This window comes from Eurosta solidaginis, chromosome 2 (assembly GCF_040869045.1).
Source record: "Eurosta solidaginis isolate ZX-2024a chromosome 2, ASM4086904v1, whole genome shotgun sequence".
Classification (NCBI taxonomy): Eukaryota; Metazoa; Arthropoda; class Insecta; order Diptera; family Tephritidae; genus Eurosta; species Eurosta solidaginis.
In genome coordinates, this window is record NC_090320.1 from 160771593 (window position 1) to 160789022 (window position 17430).

The 17430-nt window shown below is 38.9% G+C and overlaps 1 pseudogene; it reads left to right on the top strand.

Annotated features, from left to right (window-relative positions):
• The first annotated feature begins 399 nt into the window (after positions 1-399).
• LOC137241732 (myotubularin-related protein 8-like) lies at positions 400-13160 on the top strand (annotated as a pseudogene).
• Positions 13161-17430: the final 4270 nt, after the last annotated feature.

Below are 17430 nucleotides of genomic sequence, written 5' to 3' on the forward strand. Positions count from 1 at the left end.
ATCGCGGAAAAATTAATTTCATTGATGATAGAATGCTTGCGAGTATGGACAAATGTAGGCTCTCTACAAGAGATGCCATGCATTTGGTGATTGCAACGGTTTCCGCCTTCCTAAACAAACTGCAAGAAGTTAATGGTGGAAAATTGCCGATAAAAATGGAAGATTTAGTCCTCAATCGAACCACAGTACATTCGATGAGAAAGAATTTTCGTCACAGACAAGCAGAAGAGATTATTGATGTATTCAATGTAATAAATTTGTATTTCTGAATACGTTTATAAGTATGTTAGATTTTTTATCCTGCTTTAGATTCCTGAAATTTTTGTCCTTCACTGGGATGGTAAGCTTCTTCCAGAAATCAGTGGACCCGAAAAAAAGGAATGATTGTCTCTCGTTGTAATGGGGCAAAACACGGAGAAACTGCTAGGTATACCTAAAATGGAAAATTTAAAGGGAGAGACTATATCTGCAGAAATTTATAATTTTTTGTGCGCATGGAAACTCGAAGAATTAGTGGAAATTGTATCATTTGATACTACGGCTGCTAATACTGGACTTAATAATGGAGCTGCTTTCCTGCTTGAAAAAAGAATAGGCCGCACTTTAATTTTCTTCCCATTTCGTCATCATATTAGCGAGCTGTTAGTAAAAGCAGTGTTTCAATTGAATTATGGTAAATCATCAGCCCCGGATGTTCCACTTTTCAATCGTTTTTCTAGCTACTGGATAAATATAAACCCTAAATCCTTCAAAAGTGGAATATCGAACGTAGAAGTTCGGCGAGTGTTAACAATAGCAGAAATAGATAATTTTAATAATTTCTGCTTAACTACGTTAAATAAATACCACATTCGTGCTGATTATAAGGAGCTGTTACAACTATCTCTACTCTTTGTTGGGGAAGACGTACCAAGTTTTTCACAAGTTCGGTCACCTGGCGCAACATCGCACGCAAGGTTTATGTCGAAGTGTCTGTATTGTTACAAAATTTTTCTGTTTCGCAAACAATTCAAATTAACAACTTCAGAGAAAAAGAGTCTTCGAAGCATTTGTATTTTTCTGGTATGCATCTAAGTTCCGTATTGGTTTCGTTGTGTAGATCCAATAGCTGCTCCACATAATGACCTAAGGCTGATTCAAGATTCGATTCGATATTCAGCAAAAAATGGTAAAAGCAATTAATAAAGAAAACCAAGATGACAATGCTGTTCCCAAACGAATTACCGCAACAATGCCCGATGACTTCTCTATGGCAGCAAGGATATAAGTAATTTAGTTTCACCAAGAACTAAAGCATTCTTCACACATTTAGGAATAGAATCAAGTTTTTTGCAATCGGATCCTTCCACATGGCAAGATAGAGAAGATTATAAGGCAGGAAAAGGAATTTTTCAACATTTAACTGTAGTTAATGACCCTGCTGAGAGAGTATTTAAATTGATCACCGACTTCAATCGATCACTGACTTATAATGAAGAAGATAAACAGTACTAATCGCAAGTTGTTGAGCACTACAGGCAAAGTTATCCATCTTGCACCAAATCGTCTCTCATTAAATAAGTTATCAACTTTTATTTCTTTTGGAAATAGTACTATATACTAATAAAAAAACAGTGAATTAAAACAAATGTTTTGTTACACTTCTTTAACTTGTTCTTTTGTCGTTTTAAAAACAATTTGAAAAAACTTCAAAAAAGTGAAAAATTACACTAAAAATCGTAAAAATGGTAATTTTCTTGAAGTTCTACGTAATTTGGCCTTCACAAGGCACGTTAAGGGATGATCGGATCGAGCTGAAAAATTATACTGTTTCGTTTTACACATAACCTCATATTTTAAGATGAAAAAAGTAAAGGTTTTCCAAAAAAAAAAAATTACGGCCAGTCATGGCATCTGCGAATGGTTTGTCAATTAATCCTGCCAAATCTAAATGTATTATCATTCGCAGAAAAGCTTTCGATACACAAAATTTAGACAAGGTAATGCTAGACGGTGCAGTTATTGAATATGTTGACTTAGCGAAAAAACTTACTTTGGTATTTAATCAAACTCTTACATGGAATAATCGTATCATTAGTACAGTAGGTAAAGCGTATGGAATGCTTCGTACACTATAGCTAACACAGTATTTCACTCCTTTACACATTCGACCTCTTCTTGCAAAAGCGTACTTAATATCTACGCTACTGTATGGCTGTGAGATTTAAGCTAATTGTGACTCTGTATGTAAAACTAAGCTTAATGTTGTTTATAACAACATTGCCAGATACGTATTTATGCTAAAACGACTTGACCATGTGTCTGCGTATGCCGTAAAGTTGTTAAATATTTCTTTTGAAAATTTGTTAAAATTCAAAACAGTGTTGTTCATACATAAGGTTATTCATACGAAGGAACCAAACTATTTATACCAGAGGCTTCACTTTTTCTTTAATCGTCAAGGTCGGCACTGCTTATTTACACTAGAGACAAAACTCTGACATCTGAACGTCAATTTTTTTTTAACGCGGTACATCTTTGGAACTCACTTCCAGTTAGTTTAAGGTTTTTTACTAATACATTGCAATTTAGTAATAAAGTGTTTAGTTTTTACAACGATTTTTAACCATTGCAACTCTATTTTAATACCTTCTATATTATTGAATGTGAACTTTTACATATTATATTTTATTTTTTCAAAATATTTGTACCTCAATTTTTTTTCCTCTTTGTGTTTCATTCTATAATGTATCCCCACTTCTTATTTTCTTACTTCTCTCCTTTTTTATGTTAAGTATTTTTAATTGTATCACTCGTGATTGGCACTGTTAAATAATTTTTTCAAGATTGTTGTGTCAGGATGAATATATATGTTAATAAATAAATAAATAAAATAAATAAATAAAATGTCTGACGACATATTTCAAACTTGAAAATGCCCATATTCAAATGATTGTATACGCTTATTCAGCTCGTCAAGTGTAAAATACTTCACGTGTTGAATAAAATATAAGAGGGCCTTAAATAGGTCATAGTGACATATTCCTTCTAGGACATCGTGCATTGCATCCACTGCCATATTTTCCAAAGCAGAGAAAGATGGAATTCGATCAAAAACACATTTTTCTACAACACCAGTTATTTTAGGGTTGGATGCAATCAAATCCTGCGAATAAGAGTTTTCAGTACGCAGAAATTCCTTGTTTTCTTGACATAGCCATTTACTACTCCTTATGTCAGTCTTGCAAAATCTACAAAAAGTACTTCTAAATGATTTGTTAAAGCCCAACACTCTATTTAGTGCTAAATTATCACCTAATACTAGAAGAAGTATAGGATATATATGATAGTTGTAGCTGTCAGTACTTAAATGTATTCCATCAGTTTCGAGCACCAATGTGAATATTTTTAGGCGTAAACTGTTTCCGTGTTTTTTTTTTAATCTTCAGCTCTTACAACTGCCGCTAGAAATATGCTATCTAAATTAGTTTCGTCAAGAGAAGAGCACGGAAATGAATAGTAAATATTTGAAACAGAATGTTTTGAAGCATGGGATCCTAAAGGGTTATTTACTTCTATGTCATCAATGTACAAAAAGTATGGTATTAAAATTTTATTTGGGTATAGGTGAATTTTTTTCTGCCATAAAGGCCCTTGGACAATATTGATGAAGTTTCTTTAGTTCATCAATGTGCCAACATTTTCGATATAAGATTATCTTTTTTCAGAATCATTTTCATAGAATGAACCAAAGGCATCGCAACCATTTTGGATTTTTTTTCACCAAGTTTGAATTATCCTCTATCTAAGGTGAAAGTGTTTGTTTCATCTATAATACTCCCCTTCAAATCATCAACAAAACTTTTTCCCTTCAAATTTTGAAACAGCTTGTATTCGGATTTGTATGGCTCTAATAAGTTTGTACATTTTGACACAAAAGCAAAAACTCTCTTTTAGCTTCTAAATTAGCTTTCAGTTTTTCATTTATAATTTGTTTAAGCACTTCTAAAATGGGCGTGAATAATAGAGTTTGCACCGAATTCTTAATGTCACATACATCTTTTCTGGAAAAATTGGCTTTCGAATGAAGATAAAGTATAAACTTTAAAGCGTTTTCTTCTAAAGTAATAGATTCTGTTGGTTCTTGGGGAGCACCAGGAGCGAGAGTAAATTATTTATTAATATGACGAAAACAAATTAGTCCCATGGCGTTCTGCATCTGTTGCAGCCAATAATGGTGGCTCCTTGACTGAATATAGCATATTTGTCGCATGTTCTACTGGTATTGATGTAGATGAAGTTGTCTCCGTATGACTTTTTGTTGGTTCCGTATGACTTTTTGTTGGTTCCGATAAAGTTGAAGTCTTTGTTCGTTTTCCAATGTGTCTTTTGATGTGGCGTTTGTAGCGAAAAGAACGCCCAAAGAGCCAACGGCAATTAGCACAACGATATTCATCGAATTTTTTGAGTTTATGCATTTTTTTTAAGTAAAACATCAAGGTCTTAGTACCGAAAAAGTTTTCTGCAGATAGAAAACACTTAATCATTGTACCGAGCACTCAGAAATTAATTGTTCAAAAGTAAAATCAGTGTTTCTTAGTAGACATTCTCGCGTCACTTGCATAAGCGGAAATAAATTATGTATACTAAACACGTTCACATAAAAACAGTTATATCAGAGCTTGGTAAGAAAATGTTCTTTTAATCTATGAAATTTTCCTTAGAATACAAGAAATTGTTCTTAGATTTTAGGGACATTTTCTTTAATATATACTTAAATAAGAACAGTTCTTGTATTCTTAGAAACTTTCTTAAAATCTATAAGCGTTTTCTTACTCTTTCGTTAACCTTCCTATACTCGCGCCAATTATTGTAACACCTATACTCGCGCACGGTCTCACAGACCGATAATTCATACGCCCTACAATATATTTTTTGACATACTTTTTTTTTTAATATTATAATTATTTTAAAACTTAGGGCATAAAGAAACAAAATAGTGTGCATAGTACTTCATTTTATAATTATTTTACAGACTTTCAGTCTATCACAAATCAGTCTTCAAATATCAGATATTTTTCTTAAGTATTAGGAAAACAAATATAAAATGTGAACTTCTTCCTAAAAACAAAATAAACTTCTCAATAATAACAAAATACATATCAAAGTATATATTTATCTATGTTTGGCTTAGTTTCGAGCCTCACTATAACAATCAGGGCATACTCGCATCGGTCTCACGGACCGATTGGCGCCAAAAGCTAAACACGTACGCTTCGCACGAACGCACAGCGTGGATTAAAACGAAGTAATCCACAACTCCGACAGCTAGCATAGAGGTCAGCTTCTCCAGATTTTCGTGATTAAAAATAATTACGAAATAGTGTTTAGTCGGTCTCAGAGACCAAGCCGCGAGTATAGGAAGGTGAAACAATGTCTCGAAACGAGCATTCGTGGATAGTCTCAACTCGATTGAAGTTCATGCGGCCTTAAAAAATGAATCGGCTCCATGTTAAACTACAGAATGATCACACGTCGCAATGAGGTAATAGACACGCCGCAGGATGGGGTTTTATCACCAATGCTGGGGACGCTGGTTATCAACCAAGGAGGTTCGACGGAGGACCACTCAAACTTACGGCATATGCAGATGACATTTCAGTCATCATAAGCGGCAGATGCCTAACGACAATCTCTGATAAATCAGGAACTTCGGGATGTACATGCATGGGCATCTGGTTTTGTGTTAACCGCGAAAGGGAAAAAAATTATCTAGTATTATTTACTAGGAAATATAAGGTCCCTATTTGGACAAATAACACTGTAAGAAAAATGTAGCACAAAATACCTAGGAGTAGTTTTCGTGGACGCTCTATGTAGAAGAGAGAACGAAGAAAGCCTCCGCGGCACTGTATGCATGTAAGAAGATGCTAGGATGCACGTGGGCCTATCACCTAAACTCAGTCATTGGATATTTACGGCAATTGTTAAGCCCATAATTTACAATGGGATCCTTGTTTGGTGGGCAGACAGACAAGAGAGTGCGTATACCAAACAACTAGAGAAAGTATACATATTATCAATGATTAAAATAACGGTAGCCCTAAAAACTACCCCGAAAGCATTTGCTAGCCATTCTGCACATCCGCCTGCAGATCTAATGGCCGAACATATCGTGTTTGTCGCTCTCCAGGTCAAGGCTCCAGCTAAAAGCTAAAACTCACACTCCATCGTTTCCTCCTCCAACCCGCACTTCCTACATCTGCTATCACTGACCAAGCCTAATTTAAAGGCATGTGAGCCAGAAAGCAGTATCCAGTCAAAATACCCGTCATCAGTCTACAGTCCTCATTCTTTAATCAAAGAAGCAACGTTTTTAGTCTAAGGTTGTAAGACCGACACATAATTTTCGACACATTCCAGTCCCGCGCTTCCACGCCTTTTCCGTTTGGTCGATCATGTGCACCTCTCGCCTCCTATTAATACCGACCAATCCAGTTGGGATGTCCACCGCGCAAGTTTGGCGATGTGCCCTTTTTAGCTAGCTCATCCGCTTTTTCATTCCCATCTATTTAACAAGGCTGCATTTAAAGCTATTTTCTTCCAGTGTTTCTACTGCGTTGGTTACAGCTAATACTTCCGCTTGGAAATCGCTACAGTGATCTGACAGCTTGTAGGTTCTTTTTATTTCCGGTTCAGCACAGTATACCACAAACCGTACTCCTTCCACTAATCTGGAACCATCTGTGTACACATGTATCGCCTCGTCCGCAATTTGAGCACCCATGCGCCAACAATCCACCTCTATTGTGGCTTTAAGAGCACCCTCGAAGCGCAAAAAGGGAATCAGGTAGTCTGTTCGTCCCGCAATTTATGACGCCTATGACTATGGCCGTATGGTCTGCGCTCAAGTTGCCCGAGGCACTGAGCCTCGTTGCAGTTGTTAACAATATGTTCTTTACTGCCAGGTCTACAGGTGGGATGCGCAGAATGACGTGATCTGCAGCCATCGGGGTAGTTTTCAGGGTTCCCGTAATGCTAAGCATTGATAGCCTGCATACCCCCTATAATTTTTTGAGATACGTTCTTTTTTGTGTAGCCTTCCACCGAACAAGGACTCCATAGTATAGGATAGGGTTTACAGTTGCTTTTAATACCCAATGATAAAGAGAGGGCGATAAACCCCACGTAAACCCTAGCATTTTTTACATGCGTATAGTGCTTTCAAGGTCTCCCTCACCTTCTTCTCCGCGTTGAGCTTCCACGATAGCTTACTGTCAAGGATTATTCCTAGATATTTTGTGCAAGGTTTCTCCTTTAGGGTCACCTCTCCCAACTTAGGCCTGGCCCATTTTGGTACCTTGTAATAAAAAAGACCACATCCGTCTTCTCTGCATTGGCTGTCAACCGTTAGATGCCCAGGTATGAATATCCCGAAACGCCCGATCCATCAAAGAGGCACTTTCCACTTATGACAACTGCAACGTCATCTGCGTAAGTCGTAAGTTTTACGGGTTCATCATTGAACTGCCTGAGCAGTTGGTTGATGACCAGCGTCAACAGCAAAGCAGAGCTGATGAAATTAGAGCTTTTCTACAATCAGTGTTTCGAAATTTTTTATTCATACGAGAATTATGCTTTCATTTTTTTTAATTCTGCAATCATGCAAAGAAATAAGGATTTCATTCAGCAACGCATGCAATTAAAAAGAATGCTAAATCAGACTGCAGAAATAAATGTGCTGAAATCATTGAGTGCACTCAGGTGATTCCACATTTTTTAGTGTGTGAAGTCAAGCATTCAGTACCAATCACTTCCTACAAAAATGCGTAAATAGTACCTAAAATAGTACGAAAAAATTTTAAGTAGCATTTTATGAAAGCTTAGTTTTAAAAATTGGTTGGAAAAGTTTTTATGAAGATAATTAGCGTGAGAAGAGTTAAAACAACTTGCTCAAGAGCATTAAGCATGACAATTGTAAAAATGTCGAGTTATATTGAAAAAAACATTCCTGTCTTTCATATTAAATTTTTTTTTGGATTTAGTGATTTTTTTACTTGGGCATATTTAATTAACCGTCGGAGCATATTTGGTGATTCATTTTGTTAGGTTTTTTAACAAATTTTGCTCGCTTATTTCGAAGGAGCCCTTGAAATTGGCTCTCACAGCTATAAAAAAATAAAGCTTGTTCGGCCGGGGTGCGTCTAATCCTGGAGGTAGGTGGGCGCACCGGGTCGATCTCAATGAACGGGATGGGTTTTGGAATAAAGAAGAAAAATGAGGACGAGAGTTTCTCGTTATAATAATACGTTTTATTGGGTAGAAGTAATATAAACTGGTTACAATATTACCTGAGTTTATTGTGATCAAAACGGCAGAGATCGCTGGCGGCAGATGCGTATGGTACGGCTGTTGAAATCCAAGAGGCCAGTTGTATAGCAAGATACAACCTTTGACCCGCAAAATCCTCCGTGTTGGAGGGGAAAGGCACCCACACATCAACCCCGACATGCCTATGCATGAGTGCTGACAAAAAGCACACATACACGTGCATGTACATGCATGCACATGCATGTGGCGGTGATGGTGTGGGTGGTTATAAATTAAGTCGAGTATCGAGTATCGATTTGCAGAGTTGAATTGGGGGGACCGCAATCAGATGCGGAAAAGTTAGGCATCCTGCCTAAACATGCCAGCCCCCCTTGCGATACGCAACATCGTTTTTACCCCCACCGATTTCCGACCGCTGAAATGCAAGGAGAAAAAACGTCTGCATTAAAACTAAACTTAACCTAAATCGCTTATTTCGCCAGCGTCGCGGGTGGCCGGGAGTCCGGCCCGACTTGCGCAGCATGCCACCTAAGCTAGGATGAAAATAAACATTAGAAGTGGAGAAAGGTGAATATTTCTTGCCTTTGATTATACATAATTCTTCGATATATATAGAATCCATAAAGTGATATGACGTAGAAGGTCAATAGTGCTGGACGAAGAGACCGAGGTCTCCTTTCCAGACTGGCAAACATTTTTTTTTTTTGTTGGACGGTGAGGCCGAGGTCTCCGTTCCAGATTCGCATTATTTTTGTTTGGTTGGACGAAGAGGCCGAAGTCTCCGTTCCAGACTCGCATTTTTTTGTTATGTTTTTCTGGGCTGGACGAAGAGGCCGAGGTCTCCGTTCCAGCGTCTAATGTATCGTGTCGCTCTCGGGGCGACTGCCTTTTTTGTTGGAGGAGGTGTGGCATCTTTTGAGGTGCCAGGGCGAGTGACCGTGAAGTTGGTTGGGTGAAACGGAGGTGTTTTATTAAAAAACGTATGTTAAAATAGATGAATAAAGCGAGTTTAAGCGGAGCGTAGAGGCCGACGAAATTATGCATTTAATTATGTGAGATGCATGTAAAGAGGCCTTTATTCGCTGCCGTGGAACATTCTTTGTGTTGATTTGGGCCATATTGGGTGAGCAACCCAAATTGTGGGGTGTTTGTTGATTTCAACACAACCCTGGCGGGAATAGCCTATACTATCGAGTGTGGAAATTTGTAGAGCTGTCAGCTGATAACTCTTCAACTTATTGGAGTGAGACAGCTGTGCGGTGCTGCCAATTTGGCAGCGTAACGATACCTAATGGTCACGTCGCGAAAGTCTTTGCGGACATTCCCGTTTGAGTTCTGACGCGACCTGAATTCTGAAATGTTTCGTTTTTTTTGTGGGGTTTTCTCATAAAGTTCATTTGGTTGAAGTATTATTTCATAAAAGTTTTTGAACTTTCCTTTAGTTATTTTTATTAATCTTGAAAATTGTAGCATAATCTCCAACTAGCTTTTCCGCAGTTAAGTTTAGGCTAATAAAACTTGAAAGGTCTCCTCCGAAAGTTATTTCTTCGTAGTTTAGGAGACAGTCTTAAGCTAAGTTGGAGTTTAGAAGAAGGCTTCACTATGGAAAGTGAGTTACGGTTTTTTTTTTCTCATATTTTGTTTTGTGAAATTCAGCTTGTCGTCGACCGCTGTTCATGTGATCAGCGCTTTTGGTTTTACTCATTTGCTGATGTTTGTCTGGCAGCATTGTATTTTTGTGTTGTTATGCTCGCTGAATCTGTGCACATAACCGGCATTTGTAGCGTGACAAGCGAAGTGGCAAGTTTCACCCAAGGAAAAAAAACATGTGAGTATATGGATTGTAGTCCTTTTTTTGGTTATGGGATCATCTTCAATAATATAATGATACCACTTTCTTTCCTTTTTTTTCAGGGCATCGTTCGAACTTCGTCCCAATCTGCGCATTACTTTCTTGAATGTGCCGCGGAACTACATTCGCATAAGATTGACGGTGCGGTATTATGACGAGGGACCCTCGTGGTACACCCGTTTTTATCGGGGTTATGAGGGGGTCCTCTTTGGGTGCGCGCGGACTCCGCGGGCGGCCAGGAATTTGTGTGCCGAGTGTGTGGACACACGCTCAGCTGCTTTACCACATTGAAGGCCCACCTCAATCTCCACCTGGGTTTCGCACCCTATAAGTGCAGCTGCGGGAATCGATACCCCTCGGCTTCCTTGCTGGGGTTGCATCGCCAGCGAAAGCATAGCTCGCATTAAGCGGGATTACGTCGATCTCTGCTTTTCAGTGTGTAAATATATTTTTTAACAAATAAATTGTAATTTTTGGACGGTGAATGGACAAAGTTTTTTTCCTTTTTTTTGTCTTTTATTTTGTCCTTCCTCCCCTCTTCTCCTTTGGTTGTTTTTTTTTTTTGTGTCCCGAACCATAATGGTTGGTAGGGTGTGTCGGGCACCTACCTAGCTCGCGTATGATTTGTCGTGATTGTCGGATCTCACGGATCCGAATTATGGTCCCATGGTAACGCCTACAATGTGTTCACCGCTTAAGAAACAAAAAACGGCAAAGTCAGACGAGTGGCAACCTTGTTTCGTTCATTCAAAAATTTCATTCATTCATGGAAATGAGTATACAGACATTTTGAATGAATTTTCTTTATGAAGAAAAATGTGTGATGGGTAAGATGCCGGTATCGTTCCTTTTTTTTATAATTCTGTAAAAATTATTCAATTGCCTTTTCTTTTGTTTCATTTCAGATAACTACTTCTATAAAAATATAGCCGGCTACAGATGGTTTGCAACCTGAATCTTTTCGAGCGTTATCCAAGGAATCATTAGAGGAAATGTTGAGTAGAGACTCATTTTTTTGCACCCGAAGTCGAAATTTTTTTTTTTTTTTTTTTAGCTTGAATATTTGATTGGCTTTGTCGGGTTGTAAAATCGTCGCCCTTTCTGCAAAAAAGATTCTGAATGTCGTGATGTGTACACCTCATTAATGAAGCTTTATCAACCAGTTTCCATTAACAAGCTTTACTGCTTTAACTATCAACCGGCCAAATATAATTTTCCAAAGTCATTAGGTTGGGATTTCCTTAAATTGGAAAATGAGTTCAAACGTATGCGTGTACCAAATGAAATTTGGACATCATGCACTTTGAATCTGAACTATGAATTATGTGATACGTATCCATGTCAAATTTATGTGCCCCAAGAATCTAATACGGCAATGCTAATTGGCAGTTCACGTTTTCGTTCTAAAGGACGTCTTCCGGCGCTCACATATTTGCATTCAAATAAGGCATCCATTTGTCGGGTTTTTTTTTACGCCATACGTAAACAGACCCCAACACCGACTATATGTACGTTGCGGACACTCGACCAAGGATTAACGCAATGGCTAATCGGGCAGCCGGCGAAGGTTACGAGAACGCAGCATTTTATGACAATATCGAATTTCATTTTCTCGGTATTGAAAATATACACGTGCAGCGTACAAGTTTGCAAAAATTAGTTGAAGCCTGCGAACAAAGAAAACCAACAATGAGTGGATTTTTAGATTCATTGGAATAATCTGGCTGGTTACAAAAAATATTCGCTCCATTTTGTATACTTCCAGTTTTATGGCAACCGCTGTTGACAAAGGTGTTTCCGTGGTTGTACATTGCTCTGATGGACGGGATCGTACAGCACAGGTCTGCTCATTGGCTGCATTAATGTTAGATCCCTACCACCGAACTATTAAGGGATTCCAAGCTTTGATTGAAAAAGACTGGCTGGACTTTGGTTACAAATTCAGTGAGCGTTGCGGTCACGTGCAAACAGATCTACGGGAAGTCTCACCAATATTTACACAATTCTTAGATTGCACTTGGCAGTTGATGACTCAGCGTAGTGATGCTTTTGAATTTAATGAACGTTTCCTACTTATCCTACACGACCATGTACATTCATGCCAATTTGGTACATTTGTGGGCAATTGTGAAAAGGATCGACGGGATTTAAAGCTACCAGAACGCACACTTTCACTTTAGGGCTTCATGTCGCATCATTCAAATGAATGCTTCAATCCATTGTATAAGCCAGATGTGGATGAGACGCTCAAAGCTAACTTAGCACCACAATGTATTTAATTTTGGCGTGGCATGTTTAGTCGTTTTGAGGGTGGTCTTTTGCTTGTTAGTAAGGATCATTGCAACTCCTTGGAAGACCATGTACAGCATTTAACAAATTTCAATTTTGGTTTCAAAAACTATATATCCAAGTCAGCAAAGAAAATACAAGATGCCACCGGCCCCAAATCCTCTAAAGAACCTGCATCAGCAGAGATTAATGATAACAAGTACAATTATGACAAAAAGATGAGTGAACTTTCCTCTGCCGATGATGATCATCCTCTTAAGACAGCAGAAATGTCATTTGCCAATCTTTCGCTAAACTAACGTATTGACTCCGCGAGTATAAAGGAAGAATTGAATTCTGCCGCAGTTGATTGGAAATCAATGCGCAGCGTAACAGCCTGCTCATGCTCAACACCGTTCGATCAATTCAGTAAGACGTCAAGTGTGACGTAGATGCGCAGAACGAAGCGATTTTGAACTCGTGAATGTACAATCTTCTGTGTGTGATTGACTTGGTCGGATTTATATTTTAAAAATGTTTAGAATCGAATGTGTTATTAGTTCAACACATTACAACAGCTACGTTGATGTGGCTATTCTCACGTAATGATCTTAACAAAACACTTAAACCTTTAGTAACAATTTTATTGGCGTTTACTATATTCAAAGGCGTTTGGCTTGAAGGTCTATTGAACGTACTCACAATGGCCATGGTCAACTATTGCTGTTAAGGCATTAATTGCTTCCATTATGGTCTTTACGTCACTACATATTTATACTGGATTGGCACAGCAAATAGGCACTTAGGTTAATTAAAGGTATAAACTAATTTGTTTAATTTAGTAGATTTGTATTCTTCAATCATATATTTAAAGATTATATTTTGCGTACAATGTATGTAGCGAAATGCATACACCTGTGGTGATACAAAACCAGGTATTTGGTTGAAGAATTATTGGTCGAAATTTGATGCATTTTTCAAAAAACACATTCACAATGACCAGATTCTGTACAAATTGCGTTGCTGCGCCGAAATTTGCTTGAGTTTACGGAAGGTCTTATGATGCCATTAGAAGAGATGGACGACTGCCTCAGACGGGAGAGGAACGATAGCGAAAGGTTTCAAAAAGAAGTCAATCGGTCCACCAAAAAATGGGAATACGTGCTGGTGAGGTGAGTTAACTATTTGAATAAGTATTTGTTAATATTTTAGAAGCGGGTAAAAGATCGCTAGTGGTGGATCTTTGAAAAGGGGGTCGATACCGGTACTCATTACCAAATGTCCTTACATTCGGCCGATTTATGGCACATAAAAAGTTGTCAGTTATGAACAACGTTTTCTGAACGGGGTGGCCCTTTCGCTGGTGGTTTCGCCGGCTTTCCGAGTGTATTTTTGCCATGAGAAGTTTCTTGAAAAATAAAAAATTAAAAATAACGCGACGCTGTAAAACTGTTAACTCCATTCACAAAAATTTCTCAGCGCCATTGCTTGACACCTTAAGATGTATTTAGAAATTTTCTGGTCCTCTTGGAGGGCGTGGGTGTATTGAGATTGTTATGGAGTTAGCAGCTTGTCATAATTTTGTCGGATTTAGTGATTCTGGACACTAAACACATAATTCTCTTGCCGCCATGGGCAGAAACCGTGGGTTTAGTTGAACTATGGAGGGCTTACCACATAGTGGACGATATTGGTTTTGGCTCAATGAGGACATTTCTTTAGGGTACCTCTTTGAATCGATTTATCAGTCGGGGTTTTGACGTGGAACGATGAATGTGGAATCGGTTTATGTTTCGGATGCTCATAGGTTTACGAAAGCGCACGATTACTTGGTGTCGATACTTTTCATAAACCCTATGCTCAACGGTATTCGAATGACGATGCGTATTGCAGGTTTTTATTTTATTGTTGCATTTGGCCGAGTGCGTGGTGTTCTGTGATCCTCGCTCTGGGAGAGCGAGTGAACTTGGGTTGAATTGCTGGGAATTAAGAAACATAAAGGGCTGAAAGCAGTTTAATATGAGTTATAAGGGAGTAATTTGATGCGCCTGTAGGCGTATGAGTCGTGGCACAGTGGATGACGTACCCGACTCACACGTTTGGGGTTGCGGGCTCAAAGCCCACTGCAAGCAAGCATTTTTTAAATTTATTATTTTTTTTATTTTATAAATTACTATTTTAATGGACTGTATGTTATTTTACTTAGAGAGAGGTCACTATATACCTGTTACACCTTGTATTTATTCATTGGGGGCGAGCACTGGGGGCTTCAAGGTATTGGCTGCGGGATGAGCCACCTTGTTTTGCTTTGAAAAACCCCTTGTATTTATTCATTGGGGCGAGCACTGGGGGCTCCAAGGTATTGGCTGCGGGATGAGCCACCTTGTTTTGCTTTGAAAAACCCCTTGTATTTATTCATTGGGGGCGAGCACTGGGGGCTCTTAGGTTTCGCTCTAATGAGCCACCTCATCTTCTATTTGAAGAACCTCTTGCATTTATTCATTGGGGGCGAGCACTGGGGGCTCTGAGGTTCCGCTCTAATGAGCCACCTCATCTTCTATTTGAAGAATCGAATTTATTTTTGCAGATGGTAGTTTTTTGTGTATATATTAATCCACAAGCTGATCCAAGGTTCTATCGCTAACGGTTCAATTTCTACGTTATACTGGGTGGGGTTAACCGACTAAAAGGGATAAGTGTCCATATCTATTGAACCAAGCAAGATATAATCGATTTTATTTTTGCAGATGGTAGGTTTTTATGTGTATATTAATCCACAAACTGATCCAAGGTTCTATCGCTAACGGTTCAATTTATACGTCATACTGGGTGGGGTTAACCGACTAAAAGGGATAAGTGTCGATATCTATTGAACCAAGCAAGACAGAATCGATTTTATTTTTGCAGATGGTAGGTTTTTATGTGTATATTAATCCACAAGCTGATCCAAGGTTCTATCGCTAACGGTTCAATTTCTACGTCATACTAGGTTGGGTTAACCGACTAAAAGGGATAAGTGTCCATATCTATTGAACCAAGCAAGATAGAATCGAATTTGTTTTTGCAGATGGTAGGTTTTTATGTGTATATTAATCCACAAGCTGATCCAAGGTTCTATCGCTAACGGTTCAATTTCTACGTTATACTGGATGGGGTTAACCGACTAAAAGGGATAAGTGTATAGGTTTTTATGTGTATATTAATCCACAAGCTGATCCAAGGTTCTATCGCTAATGGTTCAATTTCTACGTTATACTGGGTGGGGTTAACCGACTAAAAGGGATAAGTGTCCATATCTATTGAACCAAGCAAGACAGAATCGATTTTATTTCTGCAGATGGTAGGTTTTTATGTGTGTATTAATCCACAAGCTGATCCAAGGTTCTATCGCTAACGGTTCAATTTCTACGTCATAAAAGGGATAAGTGTCCACATCTATTGAACCAAGCAAAATAGAATCGATTTTATTTTTGCAGATTATAGGTTTTTATGTGTATATTAATCCACAAGCTGATCCAAGGTTCTATCGTTAACGGTTCAATTTCTACGTCATACTGTGTGGGGTTAACCGACTAAAAGGGATAAGTGTCCACACTCAATGGCTAATGAAACAAACGAAAGAAAAAAAGTCATAGTTTAAGTCGCTTAAACAGGTACCAATTTCGTAATTGGTGTAGTTATTTGTACCTTGGTTGTATGAACGTCAACAACACGCACACGGTTATCAGAGCCTGGGTGTGTGTTGACGATTCTCCCCATTCTCCACTCGTTGGGTTGGAGGTTGTCGTCTTTGATAACAACTAGGTCTCCGGGTTTTAGATTAGATTGTGGATGTTTCCACTTGTATCGTTTCTGGATCTCGGTGATATATTCGGTTTTCCATCGCTTGCAGAAAGTGTGATGGAGGGCTTTGAGTTTCTGCCACCGATTGATCATCGAGGCAGGGCTCTCACTAGCATCCGACTCTGGCGAGCCAGTAGATGGCTGCCAGTGAGGAAATGACCTGGGGTAAGTGGCTATAGGTCCGTTGGGTCATTGGATGCCGGGCTGAGCGGCCGCGAGTTCAGGCATGCTTCGATGCGGCACAAGAGGGTATGGAATTCCTCGAAGGTGAATTTGTGTGGTGAGGCTATCTTTTTGAAATGGCTTTTGAAGCTTCTCACTGGTTACTTTTGTTTGAAAAGCACCAAGTCGTTTTGTAGGGTTTTCTGTCGACTGGCGCGACGTGTTTAACTTTTGCACTTTAGAAGTGGCATTCCCTGTAAAACCAGACACGGTTTCAAGTGTCTGAAAATGATTTGACAAGAATTTGTCCATATCCTCCCACTTGGATATGTCCGCTTTGTGGTCAATGCTCTGCTCCCATAGAGCCAACGTATTTTCAGGTAATTTTGTCGAACATAAATAAGTAATAATGCATCCCAATTTGAAACGTCAATCTGATGTATTTTTAAGGATGCTAAACAATTATTTATGTCGCGCTGTAAGGTTTTAATTGAGTTGCCGCACTCGCTATCTATAAAATTTTTAGTTGTGAGTTTACGAGAATCCGTTTATTCTCGTATCTCTCACATAGGTTTTTCCAGGCTGTTTCGAAGCCTTCATTTGTCAAAGGACATTTCTTGACAATGTCCTTTCCCTCACCTTGGGTTTTTTGGTTAAGGTGGAACAACTTTTCTACTGGGCTTAAGCGACTGTTATTTTTATAGATGGCCGTGAACAGGTCACGAAACGTTGGCCAAGATAGGTAGTCGCCCTTGAATACCTCAGTATCGCAAGCTGGCAGACGGATACTGTGTTCACGCGCACGCTCTCCTTCAGGTCGAACCTGACTATCTCTTTCCTGCTTCAATTTGGCTTGAAGTTCAGCCATGTTCGACATGCATCGCAAGAATACGGCATATGCCGCTTTATGCTTGATCTTGACCGCTGCAATTTTCTTTGCGTCGAGCGTGTCAGAGCCAAGCAACTCCTCTAGGGCGTTCTCTGCTTTTTCCCAC